The sequence below is a fragment of the Cynocephalus volans genome, chromosome 4 (genome assembly GCF_027409185.1).
Source record: "Cynocephalus volans isolate mCynVol1 chromosome 4, mCynVol1.pri, whole genome shotgun sequence".
NCBI lineage: Eukaryota > Metazoa > Chordata > Mammalia > Dermoptera > Cynocephalidae > Cynocephalus > Cynocephalus volans.
In genome coordinates this window covers 32,893,800-32,911,221 of record NC_084463.1, presented here as the reverse complement: position 1 = coordinate 32,911,221, position 17,422 = coordinate 32,893,800, and the positions used below count along the sequence as shown (strand labels likewise).

At 40.2% G+C, this 17,422-nt stretch overlaps 1 pseudogene; it reads left to right on the top strand.

Annotated features, from left to right (window-relative positions):
• Nucleotides 1-13,199: 13,199 nt before the first annotated feature.
• Nucleotides 13,200-14,118, top strand: LOC134375937 (interferon-inducible double-stranded RNA-dependent protein kinase activator A-like; annotated as a pseudogene).
• The last annotated feature ends 3,304 nt before the right edge of the window (nt 14,119-17,422 follow it).

The window sequence follows — 17,422 nt, the reverse complement described above, 5'->3', positions numbered from 1 at the left end:
AGAAAAATTCCCAGATATAGGGAAAGACACAAATCTTCAGATTCAGGAAGCTCAAAGATCCCCAAACATATTCACCCAAACAGGTCTTCTCCAAGACATGTTACAGTCACACGGGGAAAACTTAAAGACAAAGCGAGAATCTTAAAAGCTACAAGAGAGAAGTGTCAAGTCACCTATAAGGGAGGCCCAATCAGACTAACATCAGACTTTACATGTGAAACTTTAAAAGCCAGAAAAGAATGGGATGATATATTCAAAGTACTAAAAGACAAAAATTGCCGGCCAAGAATACTTTACCCATCAAGGCTATCCTTCCAAAATGAAGAACAAATAGTATGTTTCTCAGACAAACAAAAACTGCAGGAGTTCACTACCACACGACCAGCCTTACAAGAAATTCTAAAGAGAGTACTTGGTTTGTTACCTAAAAAACAACCATCACTGCCATAAACACTCAGGAAAGAACAAAACACACTAGTAAGATAAAAATGCTAAAAATAAAAAAAAATAGTTTATCTACTACCCCAATAAACCAACAAACACAGAAGACAAATGGTAAATCACAAAGAAAAGAAAAAAAAAACTTAAGACATCCAAACAAAAATCAATAAAATGCTAGGAGTAAATCAACACCTTTCAATAACAATTCTTAATGTAAAAGGATTAAATTCCCCCACTCAAAAGACACAGACTGACTGACTGGATTAAAAAGGTGGACCCAACTATATGCTGCCTTCAAGAGACTCACCTCACCCATAAAGAGACATACTCCTAACTGAAAGAATGGAAAAAGACATACCATTGCAAATAGAAATGAAAAACGAGCTGGAGTAGCTATTCCTATATCAGATAAAATGTACTGTAAACCAAAAACCATAAAAAGAGATAAAGAAGGCCACTATATAATGATAAAAAGATCTAACCATCAAGAAGATATGATTCATAAATATATGTTCAAACAATGTCGAAGCAGTCAGTTTTATCAAGCAAACACTACTAGACCTAAAGAATGAGATAGACACTAATACCATAATATCAGGAGACCTGAACACCCCACTCTCAATATTGGACAGATCATCTATGCATAAAATCAGCAGAGAGATACAAGATCTAAACAACACTTTAGACCAATTGGACTTGGAATATATCTACAGGCCATTTCATCCAACCACCTCAGAATATTCATTCTTCCAATCAGCACATGGAACATTCTCCAGGATAGACCACATGTTAGACCACAAATTAAGTCTCAAGAAATTCCAAAAAAATTTTTCAGATCATAATGGATTAAAATTAGAAATCCATAACAAAAGAAACTCTGGAAACTATACAAACACATAGAAATTAAAGAACATTCTACTTAATGACATATGGGTCCAAGAAGAAATTAAACACAAAATCAAAAAATTTATTGAAACTAACAAAAACAATGATACATCATACCAAAACCTGTGGGATACTGCAAAAGCAGTACTAAGGGGGAAATTTATCACATTAAACGCTTACTTCAGAAAAATGGAAAGATGGCAGATAAACAATCTAACACTTCACTTTAAAGAACTAGGTAATCAAGAACAATCCAAACCCAAAGTTAACAGATGAAAAGAAATCATCAAGATCAGAGCAGAACTTAATGAAATAGAAACCCAAAAACTGATACAAAAGATCAATGAAACAAAAAGTTAGTTTTTTGAAAAGTTAAATAAAATTGACAAACCAGTAGCAAGGCTAAATAAAAAAAGAAGAGAGAAGACCCAAATAACAAAAATTAGAAATGTAAAAGGTGATATTACAACTTATACCACAGAAACAAAAGGCAGCATTAGAGACTACTATAAACAACTATAAGCCAAGAAATTTGAAAATCTGGAGGAAATGGATAAATTTCTGGACACACACAAACTACCAAACTGAGCCAAGAAGGCATAAAAAAATCTGAACAGACCAATAACAATGAAAGAGATTGAAGCTGTTATCAGAAGTTTGCCAGGAAAAATGAAGCTCAGGACCAAATAGGTTCACTGAAGAATTTTACCAAGCCTTCACAGAGGAATTGATACCAATTATCTACAAAATATTCAAAAATCTTGAAACAGAGACCATTCTCCCAAACTCATGCTATGAAGCAGACATCACCCTGACACCAAAACCAGACAGAGATACAACAGAAGGAGAAAACTACATTCATCCTTGATGAATATAGATGCAAAAATCCTCAATAAAATACTAGTTAACAGAATACAGTGACATGTACACAAAATTATACACCCTGATCAAGTGGGATTCATCCCTGGCAGGAAAGGTTGGTTCAACATATGCAATCAATAAATGTCATACACCACATCAATAAAATCAAAGACAAAGAACTTATTATCATCTCTAAAGAGGCCAAAACAGCATTTGACAATATTCAACACTCATTGATGATAAAGACTGTCTAGAAGATAGGAATAGACAGAAAGTATCTCAACATGATTAAAGCTGTTATGATAAACCCACTGCCCATATCATCCTGAACAGGCTGAAAGTTTTCCCTAAAGAACAGGTACTAGTCAAGGTAGCCCACTCTCACCAGTCCTGTGCAACATAGTGTTGGAAGTACTAGCCAGAGCAGTGAGAGAAGGAAATAAAGGGTATACAGATTGGGAAAGATGAAGTCAAACTATCCCTGTTTGCAGATGACATGATCCTATATATGGAACAGCCTAAAGCCTCTACAAAAAAAATCTTGGAGTTGATAAATGATTTCAGCAAAGTTGCAGGATACAAAATCAACACACAAAAATCAGTAGCATTTCCATTCTCCTATAGTGAACATGCAGAAAGGGAAATCAAGAAAGCTTGCCCATTTACAACAGCCACCAAAAGAATAAAATGCTTACTAATAAAGTTAACATAGGATGTGGAAAATCTTTACAAGGAGAACTACAAACCACTGTTGAAAGAAATTAAAGAGGACACAAGAAGATGGAAATATATCCTATGCTCCTGGAATAGAGGAATTAACATTGTGAAAATGTCCATACTACCCAAAGTGATCTACAGATTAAATGCATTCCCCATGAAAATTCTGATGACATTTTTCCCTGAAATGGAAAAAACCATCCTATCTTTTATACAGAATAACAAAAGACCACACATAGCCAAAGCAATTCTGAGCAAAAAAATAAAATAAAATAAATAAAGCTGGAGGCATAACACTACCTGACTTTAAACTATACTACAAAGCTATAGTAACCAAAACAGCATGGTACTGGCATAAAAATAGACACATGGATCAATGGAATAGAATAGAGAACCCAGAATTCAACCCATACAGCTACAGCCATCTGATCTTTGACAAAGGCACCAAGTCTACATGCTGGGGAAGAGACTGCCTCTTCAGCAAGTGGTACTGGGAAAACTGGATATTCATACGCAGGAGAATGAAACTAGACCCATACCTCTCACCATATACCAAAATCGACTGAAAACTAATTAAAGAATTAAATATACACCCCAAAACAATAAAAATCTTTAAAGAAAACATAGGGGAAACACTCCAGGAAATAGGATTGGGTACAGACTCCATGAATATAAACCCCCAAAGCACAGGAAAACAAAGGAAAAATAAACAAATGTTATTATATCAAACTAAAAAGCTTCTGCACAGCAAAAGAAACAATTAACAGAGTGCAAAGACAACCAACAGAGTGGGAGAAAATATTGCAAAATATACATCTGACAAAGAATTAATATCCAGAATATAAAAGGAACTCAAACAACTTTACAACAAATAAACAAGTAACCCAATTTAAAAATGGGCAAAAGAGCTGAATAGATATTTCTCAAAGGAAGATATAGGAATGGCCAACAGAAACATGAAAGAATGCTCAATGCCACTCAGCATTTGGGAAATGCAAATCAAAACCACTTTGAGATACCATCTCACTCCAGTTAGGATGGCTAATATCCAAAAGACTGAGAATGATAAATGCTGGTGAGGTTGTGGAGAAAAAGGAACCCTTCTACACTGTTGGTGGGAATGTGAAATGGTGCAGCCTTTATGGAAAATGGTATGGAAGTTTCTCAAACAATTACAGATAGATCTTCCATATGACCCAGGTCTTCCACTGCTGGGAATATACCCAGAGGAATGGCAATCATCATGCCAAAGGGATACCTGTACTCCAGTGTTTATTGCAGCACTATTTACAGTAGCCAAGAGTTGCAATCAGCCCAGATGTCCATCATCAGATGAGCGGATAAGGAAACAATGGAATACTACTCTGCTATTAAAAAAATGAAATACTAACATTCTCAGCAACATAGATGGGCTTAGAAAAAATTATATTAAGTGAAATAAGTCAGGCACAGTAAGAGAAATACCACATGTTCTCACTTATTTGTGGGAACTAAAAATAAACAAATAAATAAATATAGAACAGATGGGGAGGGGTTGGAAAGAAGACACATCACATACCTTGAACTTGTTTAGACAAGTGAAAAGGTATGATGTTGTTGGGGAGGGAGTGGGAGAGGTAGGGGGTAAAAAAGGAATTGGTAAAGGGACATGAAAATCAACTACATTGTATATTGATAAATTAAAATAAAAAATAAAGTTTTTTAGTAGCCACAGTAAATAAATAAATAATAAATAAATAAATATAAATTCTTTTCAAGCAGATCATACATCTCTATTTAGGGCCAGTCATTGGTACCTCATTTTGTTTGTTTAGTGACATTACGTTTCCCTGATTATTCTTGAAGCTTCGAGGTTATTGTCAATGTCTGCACATTGAAGACATGGGTATTTATTACAGTCTTCACAGTCTGGCTTTTTCTTAAGTGTCCTTCTACAGTAGGTCTTTCTTGGAATTTGCAGCAGACTGTTTGTTGTTGTCCCTTAGATGTGATCATTGTAGCCATCGCTAAGATGCCTTTATAGGGCACCTTAGTAGGTGTCCTAAGCTCGAGTCCACTGTGGCCAAATAGTCTGGGCTGGAGTCCTTGAGGAGCTGGTGCTGTGTTAAGGGTCCATTTCATGATTCTCAGACAGCAAGCCTGTTCTCAGATGTGTCGATGGGCATGATTTTCTCCAGGTCTCTCCAAGGGCTTTTGTTAGATCACTGTATGGGTCCCTAGGCTGACTGTACTACTTGAATTCATGGCTGCTATGGGCTGGAACTGAGACATGAGATTTTTCTGGGTCCATTGTTAGACTGAGATCTTTAGCCTTGTTTCTAGGGTCACAGATATGAATGTTTCCTAATGAGTTTTGAGGAGAACTGGCCTGGTTTCAGACTGTGTTTGCAAAGGGTTTCTTTTAGCAAAAATGCTCCAGTTTAGTTTTATGATGCATGTGTTCACCAGACACCTCTGTGGGGTGTGTGTGTGTGGGGGGGTATACTTTCAAAGCCTTTGCAATGGTATTCGGATATGTCCTCATGTGCACTATCCAGTGCCACATTTGCACCTGCATGGGTCTATCTGTTAGTTCAATTCTCAGTATTCTATTCTAAGAAAGCCTTCAGTATTCTATTTAGTGTCACATTTACATTTTGGATATAAATCCTATGTCAGTCATGTATTGTTAATAATATCTCTCTCTCTCTCTCTCTCTCTCTCCCCCCTCTCCAATTGTATTTCTCCCCGGTGGTATATTTTGATGAACAGACGTTTTTAATTTTAATATAGCCCAGTTTGCTCATATTTTCCTTTATATTTGAAGCTATTCATTTAAAAAGCAAATTTCATATGCCAATATTATTTTTGTTTTCCAAAGTTATTTTTAGTCTTTCACATTTATATCCACAATTCACTTGGAATCAATTTATTTGTACAGTGTAAGGTAGTGTTATGAGGGTTTTTATTTCCTTCTTCTATAAATCTACAATTGTCTTAGTGCCATTTATTAAAAAAAAAAAACCTGGTACCTCTCCATAACTCTTGTTTCAACTTTGTCATAAATTATATGTCCACATACATGAGCATTGTTTCCATATGCTAGTATTTAATAGGCTATTTTCATATCCTTATTAAAATGACACATTCTCTTAATTACTGTATTGTTTAAGATATATTAAAAACTGGAGCATAAACTTTCAAACTTGGTCATCTTTTTAAATATTATCTTCGCTGTTTTTTTTTTCCACTCTGCAGTAAAATTAACTGTTGATTAAATTTGATCAAAAAGCTACTGCAAAATCAGTATTAAAACAGATTACTCATGTCCTATGCATAAAATATGAAATAAAGTCTTCAAAAAATTGTGCTATTAATAAGTTTAAACCAGTCTCCCTTCAATTTTACATCTACTTTAATTTAGCATTCATTCATATAGAATTAATCAAATATTTTTGTCTCATTTCAAATTAAATTATCCAAAATTATAAATTAGAGAAAAAAATTTAAGCAAATTATTATCAAACAATTTTAAATCCATTTTGGATGCAGAATTTTCACTTTGTTAAGATCATGATAAAATACTAACAAGTGTGCACTGTTTACTATCCCTAGTGTAGTATGTCCACTGCTTTCTAAGATAGTTCAGAATCCAATGAGATAAGAATAAATAGAAACGTTAAAAGTACATTATGTTTGTATTACATTTTGTATTGTTACCTGATGTACAATTAAGGTTTCAATTTACATTTAAAATTAATAAATATTAATTTTGATGTACTATTTATTGATCTTTCAATTCAAATCATTACTGACTTATTAATGTACTTCTATTGTTTATTGTTCAAATGCTGTCATAATGGTATTCCCATAAAACCAAAGTTCTACTTGAATACCTAACCCTCTTGACCACTTTTTCTTCTAGGCCTGGCTACTTCCTGTAAAATAAAGTTTTGCTCCTTTCTTCAGAGCAATTTGGACATCCTTGTTCCTCAGACTGTAAACAAATGAATTGAAAATGAGAATAAGCACCGTGTAAAGAAGTGAGAAAATCTTGTTCAGATTTAGTGTTGTTTCTGATGATGGTGTCATATACACCACAACCAGAGTACTGTAAAACACACTTACAACAATCAAGTGGGATGAACAGGTAGAGAAGGCTCTGTGCCTCCCTGTTGAAGAAGACATCCTTAAAATGGCAGATAGAATGAAACCATAAGACAATAAGGTCCAAAGAAAAGGGACAAGGACAGGAATGATGAAGCAAAGGCCACCTTCTCCACCATTGTAGTGTCCATGCAGGAGAGCTTCACCGGTGGGAAGAAGTCACAAAAAAAAAATGGTCGATGATGTGGGGACCACAGAAGGTTAACGTGGCAAACGAAATTAGCATGGCTCCCAAGAAGAGAAAACCACCAATCCATGATCCAAGTGCAAGCTTGACACAAGCCCTGTTGTTCATAAGTAATGAATATCTCAGTGGCCAACAGATGGCCAAATAGCAATCATAGAACATGACAGCTGGTAGAAAGCACTCCACAGTGAGCAGGGCACCGGCAACATACGGTTGCACTACACAGGCAGTCAAGGAGATCATAACACCACCAGCCAAGACCTCCCACAGAAGCTGGGGGAAGTGCTGCTTGTGTATCCAACATCCACAAAGGATAAATGGCACAAGAAAAAACACATTGGGGTATGAAGGTGTGGGCTTGTGTGGATGGCAAGGATCATCAACAGGTCACCACACAGTGTGACCACATAAAGGCTGAGGAAGAAAGAGAAAAGAACAGTACCAACTGCCTTGAAGTCCCCAAAACCCAGCAAGATTACATAAGCAATAGAAGAGATATTTCCTCTCTGGTTCGCTTCCATCTGTGAACAGCAGACAAAAAAATATTATTGTAGAGTGAAATAATGTAAAATGTCTATTTCTACAGGAAACTGTTGTCACATAGTCATGGCTACAACATTGCTAAGTAAGCCCAGTGGTGTTTTTATTTCACAAAATCTGTACCAGATTTAAACTGCTATTCCATATAGTAACATGATGTCCTCACTTTTAAGGCAGCACATCTAGATTGCCAGGCCAGATTGGGTAAGGGGCAGAATGAGTGGGTATATGTTTTGGCAATATGACTTGTATTAATCCTCTGGGCACTTCTCTCATACTCTGTACTTAAAGCGCAAACGTGGTGATGTTCAAAAGTCTTTCTCATCTGTAGTACTCCCTTAGATGGTGCACATGAAAACAGTGTGAGACTGAGAGTAATGTCCCTGAGAAGGTTACACAATGAGAGCATGTAGCTCGGTCTCCCTCACATGTTCTTTTCCTATGACCTTTCCTCTCTGGTTTCATGACAGGTGCCACCACACTGGAGCACATTAGGAAGGGCTTTACTTTCACAGGTGGAAGTCAATCCTAACAATACTGCATGTGTGAAATGCTCCAGGATGTTGCACATAGCCCTGAACTTTCTCTGGGAGACATTTACTTTTAAGCAGTCTTGCACAAATGACATGCTTTCCCCCTAAGTCGATGGGAATGGTTTTCTAAGCTTAAAATTGTAAGCATTATAATAGGGCCTGAGCAGAGACTGGAGGACCTAGCGTCTTTTGAGAGATGTGGCTGTGTCTTGTGCCTCCTGTCACTGCCAGTGCCAGTCACTGCCTCTCCATCCTCCTTCCTATGCTCCTCCCTACACTTCTTATGCTCTTTCATAAATGATTCAGAACATCCCATTAACTTCCACACTTATACTATATGATTATCCAATCTCAGTCTTGAATCAATTGTATATGGAAGATGTCAAAATTATATTAAGGGACAAAAATAAAAGAAGTGAATGAATGAATTTATTTTTAGGAGAAATAGTACAATATAAATATTAAATCTTCCACTAATCATCATCATAATAAAATTTATATTTTTATTCAAACAAGATATTTTGAAAGTTTCTATAATTTTCTAAAGTTCATACAGAAAAATAAATAAGAACAATTAATAGTATTTTAAAAAGTTTAAAAAGAGGAGCATGTATTTACCAGATTGTAAAATATCTTAATATAATAATGTAGAGCTAGGGCTAGGGTCTGAAGCTCACAGACCCCTTGAGCACATTCACAAACCCTTCACATGCAGGTCTATGACCTAGGTAGCCAGCAAAAGGGTCCTTGGAGCCTTAGTTGAAGAAGGAATAGGCTTTGTTCAGCACACACACATCTAGGAGCTCAGCAGTACAAAGGAGAAACTCAGAAACTCAACAGCTACTGGCAAAGTTCAAAGAAAAAAACTGAAACTTAGTAGCTGCCAGCAGAGTAAATATGCTCTAGTGTTAGACACAAGCTCTCTGCCGCCAGCCTGCTTCACAAAACTGCAGAACACACAAAAGCAATAACTAGAAAGATACAAGGGCGCACATGCACACTAACTCCACCCACACAACTTGTTTACAAATGTGCTGCTCAACCCCCCAGCCAGACCTGAGCTGAGGGAGCCTGACTAAATTATCCTATTTACTCCACAATACACCCCTTCAGGATCCCTCATCTTACAATCTACATGTTAAAAATCTTCCCTGATGTACCCTTAGCAAGGATAAATGACTTTTTTATTTATACAACCTATTGTCTGTTAGATATGGCTTAAGGCTTGTCCTGTAGTTCTGTCCTTTAGTCGCACATGTCCAGTTAGTAGTCATTGGTGTGATTTTCCATGGGAATCTTGTAGTCATACTGATATGAAGTTCAGTGCATATTCAGTAGGTGATCATGCCAATATATGTTTGTACCCAGTCGACTCTGGTGCAGTGTCTGCAGCCAGAACACTATGGTCAAAAAGACAGAAGGGTTATTGGTACCAATAGGGGAAGTTCTCACCCCTCTGGTAAGATACATGCCAGTTTGCCATCCTGAGAAAGGATGGTTGCACGAATAGGTATCTTACCTGGTTTGGGGCCCCACAAGGCCATACAAACAGAAAACCAGTAACTCTCTGACTTTGGCAGTGGTTGCACAAGATCCACCTGCCACAGTGTCTGGGGCACTCTCACATGAGTTATCTGCCCATCAGTGGCACCCATCCGCTCATCAGGGGCATTTTTCTTGGGTTAATGTGGCACCCAGTGAGCCATTGACCACCCGACGTTGCAGCCAGCAAGTGTAGCCACCCAGCCACATCAGCTGCTGGAGCTCTGTCCAGTCATCTTACCTTAGCCAGCACATCAGTTTCCTCATTGCCAATTCAGCATGAGGCCTCCAGTCCTTGCCCACCCCCAAAAGATGAGCACCCTGGTCTGCTCCTCAATCGAAATGGAGCATTTCATCCACCTCCTCAGGAGCAATCAAAAAGTCCTTTAAATCCACTGAGCATACCTTGTTACCTGCTTCCGGACATTTAGTAAAATGCTGTTCAGGGCACAATTGATGCCACAAGGCAAACAGAACCACATTTGGTTGCAGGTCAGTTATCTTTTTATCAACCTCTGCTGCAAGCAAGTCAAGCCACATCTACTTACGGCTAGTCTAGCTATTTTATTTATTTTTTAAATTATTTTAAGTTTATTTATTAATATATATATATTATTTATATTCTATGATGTTGTTGCAGAGCACTTGGGAGAGGGGGAGATGGGAAGCAGGAGGGCAAAGGAGTCAGAGAAGGAGGAAGGAAGAGGGGTATGGTTGAGGCCTGCAGCAACCCCCTCATTCCTGCAGGGGAGACCAGGGGGCTTCCAGCTGTGGCTTGCTCATTGCTGGGCTGGATGCAGATGTCAGGAGGGTGTGACTGGGGCCCCCAGCCTCCCCCAACCCTGGCTTGGTAGCTCAGAGGACTTTTGGTCCATCTAGGTTTTACAGATGTTCTTTGGTGATGTGAGACCTTTACTAGGTAATATCAAACTTTGTCTCTATGGGTATTTTGTTCTTTCTTTCAGTTCTGCATTGGATTATTCACTGTTCCCACCACTTAAACTCTGCACTGGAACTAATTTATTGCCCTTTGCTTACTTCTAAAATGGGGGAACTTTCTGTGGAGACAAGTAGTTGAGCTTTATTGTTGAGCTAAATTTTTGCTTTCCTGCTGATTCCCTGGGGAAGCCTTTTTGTGCAGCTCAGGTTTTAATAGTTGACTTTATACGTACTTCCAGGTCTTGTGAGATCTGGTGCACCTGGGTTGTGTAGAAACTCTGGACTGGGCCTGAGTCTTTTCAGCAAACTTCACCCCCTGTGCTTCTATATTCCTGGCTAGTCTCCACTGAGTGATCCTGCACTGATTGGGGGGCAGATCAGCTGTCCTTGCTATGCCCCAGTGTTCTTCCATGGGCCTGCTTTGCCTACCACCCATGCCCCAAACACTTCCCATGGGATGGGCCATGGGCTGGTCCCTTGTGATGACTCATCAGCCTCTGAGCATCTTCTTTTTTCATTTGTAGTGGCTCCTTGCTCTCATTTGGTTCCACAGGAATCCTATTAGTAGTCTTGCTGTCCTGGGGGCCACCAAGGCCCTCTTGTCTCCTGCACCTTCAAGCAACTTCATCCAAAGGACACAGCTATGGATTTGCCAGCTCCAGCTCCATGCACTCACCAGCTCCAGGCTTGAAACAGTTGGAGCACTTCTTTCTTTCTCTCATCGTCACTCCTCCTACCTTCGTGCATTCTGTAAGTCACTCCTCCTCTTCCCCTGATCTCTAGTGGCCCTAGCTTGGCTATTGTTGCTTGTTAATCATTGTAAATTGGTTGATTTGTGGGAGAGAGTGACACTGGGGACAGTCTATTCTGCCGTCTTGACGAGAAGTCTCTTGTAAATTAGCTAGTTTAATTTTATTTTAAGGCACTAGAAAATGCACACATTTTGACATGTTGCAAAAACCCCAAGAATTCCACGATAAATTGAAAATAGATTCTGTAGAACATGCTATCAAGTTAATTCAATGAGGTGCACATCATATTCATAAATTACAAGCCTCTTTTCTTCCGGGACTAATACTGGAACAACCTGAAGAACTACTAAATACCATAATCATATGACTGGTGCTCTATTAATGGCCCTCTATTGACCAACAAAGAGCTGCTTGGTTTATGGTTGGCAGTTCCAAGGTTAATGGATATCATCCTATTTGGAAGTTCACCACAATGATTTATAAGTAAAACTAATTAGTTTGATGGACTGAATTATTTGTTTTTCCCCCATATTTGGGCTTTTGATGACTCATGAGCAGTGATAATACTCTGCTTGTATAGTTAGGCAGTGTAACGATGGAACCCTGGACTATTAAAGGAATACTTACAGAGGAAATCATGGGGTGTATTAAAGTAGGACATGCTAATGTCTATCAGGAGAACTCCTTTGCAGGATTGAAAACTAATTAGAATTGAAAAGTGGATGTTCTGATCCTCTCATTGGAGGTGGCCACCTGAGTTCATGAAATGAGTGGATCTGGGGAGCTTCAGCAATGGACAGGGAAACTGATTGTCAACATATTTCTCTTCCATTCTCTGAACACATGTGATCAATATTGTTTAGACTGCCAAGTAAGACAGATTCCTTGAGGAGAAGCCCTCACCCACACAAGTTGGACTGATGCCAATAGACACCAGAGACTGCAAATGGGTCTTGATATGAATAGAAATTACTCTGCAAATGCTCATAGTACTATAAAATACCTGGAACAGAAGATACTATACCAATATTGAGTCAGAGATATCACATCAAATAGACATGTTACATTGCATATCACTTTCAGATTATTGGCTTGACAGCAAATTGGAATAAGCAATTGAAACATTTGTTGTCTGACTTTGGGAGATAAAGACATGAGAGACTGGCTTATATACCTTCATGAATGTGTGCTCACACTCAACATGATTGGGGCCAAAGAATGGTCTCCACTAGATAGATCCCTTCACTTTTCTGGGAGATCTTAAGAAAGGCAGTGGGTATGATGCTGGTATTACAATAAAAATTCTTATCCACATCATCTCAACTTTGTTTCTGTCACTATCTCACGTCAACTCTCCTTATTTCCACCTGGTTTAGAGTCCCCAGAGCAGGAATGCAGCTATAGATGCTGGAAAGAGAGATGGTCTGTAAGCAAGAAACCATAACTATACCTTAAAATGTTAGGAACATGACTGATAGCCTAGGCCCAGCTCATGAGGTACTCAAGCAAAGAGGAGATGGGGAGCCTAAGGAGGATGGGTGGATGCCTGGAGCACTCCTCTTTGGACCTGCTCACCAGGGAGCTGGGATGTTGCTCCATGGTGCTCTTCTTCATGCCACCAATTCATCTTTTCTCTTCATCTTTTTTTTTTTTGCCATGTCCCAGACTTGGCATTGTGCCTTGGCCCAATGGCTGAAGCACTAGGACGATAGGACTTTCATTTTGGGGAAGATGAGTACAGCTAAGCAAAGGAAAACACCCATTCAGGTATTACACAAATATGACATAAATATCAAGAACATGCTGGTTTATAAATGTGAACATTTTTATTGCAATACCCACACATACCCACTTTCACCTTTGAAGTAACTGTTGGTGACATAATTTGCACAGTTTAAGGTACCAGTAAAAAGATTGCAAAATACAGAACTGCCGAGACTGCCATAAACATTTTGAAAACTAATGCAAATATTTGCTTTTCATTTCCCTTTCCCTTAATACCTGATCTTTCAAGCCTCCAAATAACCAGCTTAATCTTCTTGGCCATTCCTCATGGATGGAGACTTATTATGTACCCTTTCCCAGAAGGGAGGATCTCCTTATAAGAGAGACTATACTACAATTTGCAGGCTAGAGTTTATGTAAGCTGGAAAGAGGGAATCAAAAAACCAAGCCAAGTAAAACGCAGCTGAGAATTTTTTTGCTAAATTCAGTATTTCTTCAGAAAAAATACATTACCTTAAGAAATTACTAGCACATTATTTAGGAGGTACTGGGTATTCCTTGAGGAATTCTTCTGGCGAAAAGATCAACTTACTGAAAAAGAAGTCTCCTCCAGCCTTAAACCCTGATGCTTAGTGAAATCACTGAGGAAGAAGATTGGAATACAAAATATTTGGATATACAAGAATTGAGCACTGAGGAACAGTATTAATATCTTGCTAAACTGTCAACCAGTTCCATTGCAGTCTGTCATGGCTCTGAGAGCTCCTTTGGCAATGCACAAAGGGATGCAGTGACGCAGCTCACTATGCATTTCAATATTGAAAATAACAGCAGAAAGAAAGTTAACTGAGAGAAAACTATTCAGTGACATAAAAAGTACCCCTCTTATCCTTCCCAAGTAAAACATGTACTGTAATATTTGAGTATGTGTTTTATTTCAAAATCTCATTTTCATCAACACTCCAAAGATAATTATCTCCTAGTTGTTATTAAACTCTTTCAGTAGCTTCAACTTTGTATTAGTAAACAACATCTAAAATCTTCACATCATGCAACGGAGTATATCACCTGTTTTACAACGCCATGCACATTGGCATGGAGAACAAAATTGCATGATAGCTTATGATGATAATAATAATGGTAAAATAAATCACTGCTAACAACCACAGTCTTTCTTACTGGTGCTTAAACTCTTTTTTTGTGCAAGGCTTTGTAAAGAGAATTTAAAGGAAGCTCTGTAAATTTAGGGTGTCGAGGGACATCACAAACAAGTTTTTGTTAAATGTGATTGTCAAATAGAAAATATGATTTGTCTGCTGTGTGCTTGAGTCCATGTGACAGAGAGCTGTTGGTATAATGTGGTTCTCCTCATTTTATTAAATAGGTACTAACTTGACTGTGGCCCCCATTCCTTTTAGCTATTCTTGCGAGTATCATTTTAATGTAAATATTCTGTTATTTACATATCTCTAATTTACTTCCAATAGTCAAAAGTAAAAGACCTATGACCTCTCACAGCACCTTTGGCTGGCTCCAGGTTGTACCCAGCATCTGTAGTTCTTGACCACCACCAGCCCAGGTTTTGCTATCTTCTAGCCTCCCACAGAGCCTCAGGTGAGCAGCAGCAATTTCCTGGGCATGGGCCTGGACCTGGGCCCAAGCCCTTCTAGCACTGACTTGGCACTGTCCACCCACTGTGGTTGACAAGCTGTCATTCCAGAGTCCTCTCCAAGTTTCCAAGAACAACAACTAGAAATGAATACATCTCCAGTGGTGAACTAGAGGTGCCCAGCATGTGATCCTCCCACTGAAGGGGTCTAGAGAAAGGAATGGACTGCTAGGATTGGTACAGGATGAATTTTCTCCTGTGGTGAGAAGGATGTACTCATCTTTGAGCACTTCCCAGTGGTAAATCTACTCTTGCTTATGCCCCAGCCCATCCTCACCACCACCATGGTCACCTGTGCCACTGTCTAGTCCCAGGGTGTAGTCTGTCTTCCCCCACAGGAGTTTGTCTCACTCTCTACAGCAGCCACTGTTCACCCCACTGCGGCCATAGTCCCAACCACTGAAGCCCCACACTAGGTGGATCTAGCCATAGACACTGAATGATACGTGGCCTTAGGCACTGGAGACCCACCACATGCTGCCACAGCAGCTGGCATTCCACATAGTGCAAACCTGATTATGACCATTGCGTGGTACCTAGCCTCAGTTGCAGGAGCCCTGCCATATGTATCCACAGCCACCAGTACACTGCCCCATCTGGACACAGCCATTGGAAACCCATGCCACTTGCACTTAGCTCCCAGAGCCTCCCTCTGTGAAGCCATAGCCATTGGGGCCTTGCCCTGTGTCACCAAAGCTGCCAGAGCCCCTGTTCTGAGCCTCCAGGGCCCCATGCCAAGCATTAATGGCATCCAAAGCCCTGTGCTCCCTGGCCCCAGCCTCCAGAGCCCTGTGTGTGGCCACTGGAGCCCTGTCCCATGGGATCACAGCTACCAGAGCCCAGCAAAACCAGCCACAGCCTCAGGAGCCCTGATCCACATAGCACAGTGTCTGGAGTCCCATGCTACCTGGTCACAGCTTCCAGAGCCCCATTACACCTGGCTATAGCCTTCAGAGCACCACACCACTGGCCACAGCCTCTGGAACCCCACATGTGGCTGCCAGAGACCCACACTGTACAACACCTGGCCACAGCTTCCAGATCCTGCACCACCTGACAATGACCTCTAGAGACCTCTGAGGCCAGCTACAGCTTTTGGAGCCCCACATGTGGACACCAGAGCCCTGTACCATACAATCCTGGCCCCAGCTACCACATGGCCTTGGCACCAACCACTGTATGGCCCAGACCTCAGCCACTGTAGCCCTGCACTGCTACCCCAGCTACCTACAGCCAAAGCCATACCTACCTAGGCCCCCCACTATGTGATTCCAGCCACCCTCAGCCAGTACTATACCAGCCAGTGTCCTCCAGAACTACTGAGTCTACCCAGAACAACTGATTCTACTCAGAACTACTGAAACTATAGAGTCTACTTGGAACTCATTGCTCCAATCAAAGTGTCCTCCAAGTTCGGTCCTTTCCCACCCACCAGGCCAGAGGATACACTTCTGGCCACGTTTGGCAAATTGACTTTACTCACTTGCCTCCCCACAAAAGGACACGCTGTCTTCTAACCTTAGCTGATACCTTTTCAGGTTGGATTGAGGCTTTTCCCTGCACTTCAGAGGATGGTAGAGCGGTAATGCATGCTCTCACCTCAGAAATCTTCCCTTGTTTTGGCTTGCCCACCAGCCTCCAGTCTGATAACAGCCTGGCATTCATTTCTGAGATTACTCAACTCACAGCACAGGCATTATATGTCAAATAGGATTTACATATACCATATTGGCCTCAGTTATCAAGCAAAGTAGAAAAAATCCAATCACCTCATAAAAACACACCTCACCAAGCTGTCCATGGAACTTCACCTCCCCTGGATCCAACTTCTCCCTCTAGCACTCATTCACTTGCAAGATGCCCCCCACAAATCCACTAGCCTCAGCCCCTTCGAACTTATGTATGGTAGACCCTTACTTCTAACACCTCTGCCTTCCAGCTCATCGCCTTTAGGCCAGTATCTCCCTACTCTTTCATTTATTAGGGATCTTCTTCTGGAATGGACCAACCTTCTAGCACCTCATCCTTTCCCCACCACCCCCTCAGACTTTAAACTGAGCCTGAGACAGCAAGTGTATATTAAAACACAAATCCAAAAGCCCCTCTCACCATGTTGGGAAGGGCCCTATACAGTATTTCTCACCATCCCCCTGGCAGTAAAAGTACTAGGAAAGGCGCCTTGGTACCACTAATCCTTGTTAAAACTAGCACCTGAGACTATACTGAAAGAATCAGTTAACACCAAGCCAGAGGGGTCCCTCTACTCAACCCACAACCCAACATCTCCTCACACTTTGTCCATTTCAGGACCCACAAAAATGAAAATCTCCAGGACCTCCACTCTTCCCCCAATCCCAGAAGAAGGATGATCTTCCCCCCAGCAATTATCCTCTCACTTCTGCAGGCCTGCTTATGTCCTTCACACAAGAACTGCTCCAAGACTGGTCCCAACCCATCACCTCCAGTGTTGAAGACATCCTTGAGT